Source organism: Nycticebus coucang, chromosome 17, assembly GCF_027406575.1.
Source record: "Nycticebus coucang isolate mNycCou1 chromosome 17, mNycCou1.pri, whole genome shotgun sequence".
Classification (NCBI taxonomy): Eukaryota; Metazoa; Chordata; class Mammalia; order Primates; family Lorisidae; genus Nycticebus; species Nycticebus coucang.
The window spans coordinates 47,306,410-47,313,088 of NC_069796.1; positions in this window are offsets into that span (position 1 = coordinate 47,306,410).

Here is a 6,679-nt window from a genome sequence, read left to right on the forward strand (position 1 = left end):
GACAAAGGGTTGATAACTAGAATCTACAGAGAACTCAAATTAATCAACCATAAAGAACAAACAATCCCATCTATTACTGGGCAAGAGACATGAACAGAATCTTCTCTGAGAAAGACAGACAAATGGATAACAAACATGAAAAAATGCTCACCATCCATAATCAACAGAGAAATGGAAATCAAAACCACCCTGAGATATCACCTAACCCCAGTTAGAATAGCCCAAATCACACAGCCCCAAAGTGCAGATGCTGGCATGAATGTGGAGAGAAGGGAACACTCTTATACTGCCAGTGGGACTGCAAACTAATACAGCCTCTTCAGAAAGAAGGATGAAGAATCCTCAAAGAAGTCAAACTGGACCTATTGATCCTGCCATCATGTTACTTGTTGCCTACTCAAAAGAAAAAGATCCTTTCATCATAAAGATATTTGCACTAGATTTTTTATCACAGCTCAATTATAATTGCCAAGATATGGAAACAACCTAAATGCCCACCAAACCAGGAATGGATTAATAAAAACTGTTGTATATGTATACCATGGAATACTATTGAGCTATAAAAGAGATGGATATTTTACATGTTTTGTAAACCCTGGTTGGAATTGAAACACAGTCTTCTTAGTAAAGTAACACAAAAATGGGTAAAAAAGTATATAATGTACTCAGTACTAATATGAAGCTAGTAGATGATGCTATGCATGCCCATATAAGAGAAAAATTCAGTTCAATTCAAGCTGGGGAGAGGGAGAACGAGGGAGCAGAAATAGAGGAAGAGGGAGTGGGATAGATGTGCTCCCACTTAATGGGCACTCCTACAATGTAAGAATACATGGCACACCTCTTGGGCATGGGACAAAACTACAAGAGGGACTGTACCTAACAAATGCAAACATTTTAACCTAGTTTGTACCCTCACATTGGGCTGAAATTTAAAAAAATACAATAAAATAAAACGATCTTGAGAATCACATGATCTGATGATCTACCCCTTGTGAAACCAATCTGTACCTCAGCTCTGCTATGATACAGAGTCAGCTTAATAACATTTTGTGACTCCCTTCTCTTGAATTCACTGGTCCCTATACCCCTCACATGTCTACTATGACAAGATTTTCAAGTTTGAGAACCTTCAATGTATGTCATCTTTTTGTCCTCATACAGGATAACAGGCTCAGGAACTAAAATTAAAATACCTTTTAAAAATTCCCTGTGATTCAAGTTTTACTATTTGTGGGGGGGAGACAAGATGGTGGACTGAAGCCAGCTTTCCACAGAGGGTCCCGTCCAGCAGGAGAATTAAGGGACAAAAATTTATCAAGAAACCTGGTGGATTTGAGCTGCACCAAGAGAGAAAGTTGAAGAATGCACATCAATCCCGCTGAGGTGAGCTGCGACCACAAGGATGCAAACAAAATGTACAAAATCCATCACCAAGCAGATGGGAGTCTCCCCTCCCCCACGAGACCGGCTCAAGAGCCCCACAAACAAACAAACAAACAAACAGGCAGAAATCAAAGGCCCTCCCACTACACTCCATGGGAAAGACCTTCTAAAAACTGGACCTACCTCCCCGACTAGGGTGCCATAGCGTCCTCCTGCCAGGCATAAAACTGTATAAAACTGTAAATATCCTTTAAGTGCAACCCTGAACTCCCAGAACCCCCCTCCACTCACACTGAGGTCTGGAGGCCTGTCCCCCAGGAGTTCAGATTCTTGGGTGATTTCTCAAGGGGTGTGGACAGTGCCCGAGCTGTGGCTGGTCAGCGCTGACCCTAGGGCACGGGAGTGAGGAGAGGGCAGTTGGCTGAGGAGGAGCCATGCCAGGGCGGCACTTCCCCGAGGCATGTTGCAACAGCCCTCCTTGGGCAGCAATACAGCCAGGCATAAAACTGAGTGAAACTGTGTATCTTCCCCGCTTGCAACGCTGAGCTCCCAGCGCTCCTCTCCACTCTTGCTCTGGGGTCTGGGGGCCTGTCCACCAGGAGTCCGGATTCTTGGGTGATTTCCTGTGGGGTGTGGACAGTGCCTGAGCTGCACCGACTCTGGGGCAGGGGATGGTCGGCTGGAAGGGAACCTCTCCAGACCGATGGTTCCCTGGGATGCAGAGTGGTGGCTGTCTTCTGGCAGTGGTGCAGCCAGGCATAAAACTGTGTGGAACTGTGTGTGCTCGTGACCTGCAGCTCTGCGCTCCCAGCACTCTCCTTCACCCTCACCCTCCTTTGCCCTCACTCTGAGATCTGGAGGCCTGTCCCCCAGGAGTCCATATTTTTGGGTGATCTCTTTAGGGGTGTGGACAGAGCATAAACTGTGGCTGGTCAGTGCTGACTCTGGGGCGTGGGAATGAGGAGAGAAGGGTTGGCTGGGTGTGAGCCACAGCAAAGCTGCGATTCCTGGAGGTGGATCAACAGCCGTCTTTTTAAATAGCAAAACACCTCATTCCTGGATATTCTGAAGCCACACCCCCTGTCTCCCTGGGCAACCAGAGGAAGCCACCCATGAGTAAAGGATTTGCCTGAGGCTACTCACAAACCTAGGAAGCTTCCAGGGTGGGGCCAACTCAGAGAGGTAACCAAATACAAACCTCCAGCAGCAAAGAGGTTGGAACTCAGAACAACTTATCTTCTGCAGGTGATTTTAGCAGGAACAGACACAGAATCCCACATAGTTGTTCTTTTCTGCCCTGTTCTGTCAGTAACATCAATCAGGGGCAGGGCTGAGCCTGAATGAATGCCCCCCTGACCTTCATCAAGGGCCTGAGGATGTCAGGCCTCACTTCCTCCTGCTAGATAGTGGCAGAGTGCAGAGGTCTGGCAGATTGCCTTGTGATTGAGGCAGGTGCAAACCCTGGAGTATCTGTTCACTACAGGCAACTGGGTCAGCTATCTGCAGTGATATCAGTGACTGGGTCCGACAAAGGGGCAAGGTGGGGAAGGAGGCATCAACCTTCCCAGACTGATCTATTTGCTAGGTGGCTCCTCCTGACTCCATGCAGCACTGGAGTAAGCCATATCAGAGTAGTCACCATACCCCTGTGACCCAGCTCCCAGAGACCTCTTGAACTCTCCCATCCAAGACAGGTACTGACTGAGACAATTGATTTGGACCTTTTGAACTGAACCAATAGACTGAGGATTTTTCAGGTGGTGCCCTGGGTGTGCGGTGTAGGAAGGTTAGATTTTCCTTTTCCAATTAGTGCCAGAGGTGGGCAGGGTGACTTAATTGCTGGTTTTTCTCCACAGCTGAGACTTCAACCCAGAGTAAATGTTTCACTAGGCTTGAACAGAAACCAGCTGAAAATAAGACAGAACCACTTAGCCCCACCACATAAGATAGGACCCCATTTTCTCAGTCCACAACACTGTACAGGCCCTCGACAAAGCCCCAGGGGAAAAACCAAAGGGAGTAAAAAAACCACGGGGAGGAATCAGTGGAAAAACTCTGGTAACATGAATAACCAGAATAAATCAACCTCCCAAAGGAAAGATATGGCAGATGTAATTGAAGATCCCATTCACAAACAACTGGCTCAGATGTCAGAAATTGAATTCAGAATTTGGATTGCAGACAAGATTAACAAAGTCGAATTAGGAATTCGAGGAGAAATTCAAAAGTTGTCTCAATATTAAATGAATTTAAAGACAAAACCACCAAAGACTTAGACACACTCAAGCGAGAATTTGCAGCCCTCAAAGATATGAAAAGTACTGTAGAATTTGTCAGCACCAGAATGGAGCAAGCAGAAGAAAGGATTTCTGACATCGAAGACAAAGCCTTTGAACACTCTCAAACTCTCAAAGAGGAAGAGAAATGGAGAGCAAAAATGGATCATTCTCTCAGAGAGCTCTGGGGTAATTCAAAGAAGGTTAACATATGAATAATTGGAATTCCTGAAACCTATGAAGTGATCTAGATGGGCACAGAGGCCCTTCGACATGAAATTATGAAAGAGAATTTTCCAGACATGCCTAGAAATTCTGAAATTCAGATAGCAGACAGCTTCACAACCCCAGCATGACTCAACCCCAATAAGACATCCCCCAGGCATATCATAATTGACTTCACTGAAGTTGATATGAAGGAGAAAATTCTCAAAGCTGCAAGGAGAAAAAAAAAACCATTACCTTCAAAGGGAAGAATATTAGAATGACTGCAGATCTCTCTGCTGAAACTTTTCAAGCCAGAAGAGGGTGGTCACCGACTTTTAATCTCCTAAAGTAAAATAACTTTCAACCCCAGATCTTGTATCCAGCTAAACTGAGTTTCATTTATGATGGAGAAATTAAATACTTTAATGACATTTATATGTTGAAGAAATTTGCCATAACCAAACCAGCACTTCAGGATATTCTCAGACCTATCCTCCATAATGACCAACCCAATCCTATACCACAAAAGTAAACTCACTCAGAAACTTCGGATAAAACTCCAACTTCCACACTGGGGAAAGGATTAAAAATGCCCACTGGACTTTTGAAAAACTCGATACCTAAAACTTCACCAGACTTATCAATATTCTCCATCAATGCAAATGGCCTAAACTGTCCTCTAAAGAGACATAGGTTGGCTGACTAGATACAAAAACTCAGGCCAGATATTTGTTGCATACAAGAGTCACATCTTAACTTAAAAGACAAATACAGACTCAGAGTGAAAGGATGGTCATCCATATTTCAGGCAAACGGTAATCAGAAAAAAGCAGGTGTCGCAATTTTATTTGCAGATACAATAGGCTTTAAACCAACAAAAGTAAGGAAGGACGAGAATGGTCACTTCATATTTGTTAAGGGTAATACTCAATATGATAAGATTTCAATTATTAATACATATCCACCCAACCAGAATGCACCTCAATTTATAAGAGAAACTCTAACAGACATGAGCAACTTGATTTCCTCCAGCTCCATAATAGTCAGAGATTTCAACACTCCTTTGGCATTGTTAGATCGATCCTCCAATAAGAAGCTGAGCAAAGAAATTTTAGATTTAAACCTAACCATCCAATATCTGCATTTAGCAGACATCTACAGAACATTTCATCCCCAAAAAACTGAATACACATACTTCTCATCAGCCCACAGAACCTACTCCAAAATCGATCACATTTTAGGTCACAAGTTTAACCTCAGTAAATTTAAAGGAATAGAAATTATTCCTTGCATCTTCTTGGACCAGCATGGAATAAAACTTGAGCTGAATAACAACAGGAATCTGCATACTCATACAAAAACATGGAAGTTAAATAACCTTATGCTGAATCATAGCTGGGTCAGAGATGAGATTAAGAAAGAAATTGCCAATTTTTTGGAACAAAATGACAATGAAGACATGAACTATCAGAACCTCTGGGACACCACAAAGGCAGTTCTAAGAGGGAAATTTACACAACTGCAAGCCTTCCTCAAGAGAATGGAAAGAGAGAAAGTTAACAACGTAATGGGAAATCTCAAGCAACTGAAAAAGGAAGAACATTCCAACCCTAAACCCAGTAGAAGAAAAGAAATAACAAAATTAGAGCAGAATTAAATGAAATTGAAAACAAAAGAATAATACAACAGATCAATAAATCAAAACGCTGTTTTTTTGAAAAGGTCAATAAAATAGACAAACCATTGGCCAACCTAATCAGGAAAAAAAGAGTAAAATCTCTAATCTCATCAATCAGAAATGACAAAGCCGAAATAACAACAGACTGGTCAGAAATCCAAAAAATCCTTAATATTACAAGAAACTGTATTCTCAGAAATATGAAAATCTGAAGGAAATTGACCGATAATTGAAAGCACATCACCTTCCAAGACTTAGCCAGAATTAAGTGGAAATGCTGAACAGGCCCATATCAAGTTCGGAAATAGCATCAACCATACAAAACCTCCCTAAAAAGAAAAGCCCGGGACCAGATGGTTTCACGTCAGAATTCTACCAAACCTTTAAAGAGGAATTAGTACCTATATTACTCAACCTGTTCCAAAAGGTAGAAAAAGAAGGAAGACTACCCAACACATTCTATAAAGCAAACATCACCCTGATCCCCAAACCAGGAAAAGACCCAGTAAGAAAAGAAAATTAGAGACCAATATCACTAATGAATATAGATGCAAAAATATTCAACAAGATCCTAACAAACAGAATCCAGTAACACATCAAACAAATTATACATCATGACCAAGTCAGTTTTATCCCAGGGTCTCCAGGCTGGTTCAATATACATAAATCATAAATGTAATTCAGCACATAAACAAATTAAAAAACAAAGACCATATGATTCTCTCAATCGATGCAGAAAAAGCTTTTGATAATATCCAGCATCCTTTCATGGTCAGAACACTTAAGAAAATTGGTACAGAAGGGACATTTCTTAAACTGATAGAGGCCATCTACAGCAAACCCACCGCCAATATCATATTGAATGGAGTTAAATTGGAATCGTTTCCACTCAGATCAGGAACTAGACAAGGCTGCCCATTATCTCCATTGCTTTTTAACATTGTAATGGAAGTATTAGCCACCGCAATTAGGGAAGAAAAGGCCATCAAGGGTATCCATATAGGGTCAGAAGAGATCAAACTTTCATTCTTTGCAGATGATATGATTGTATATCTGGAAAACACTAGGGACTCTACTACAAAACTCCTAGAAGTGATCAAGGAATCCAGCAGCGTGTCAGGTTACAAAATCA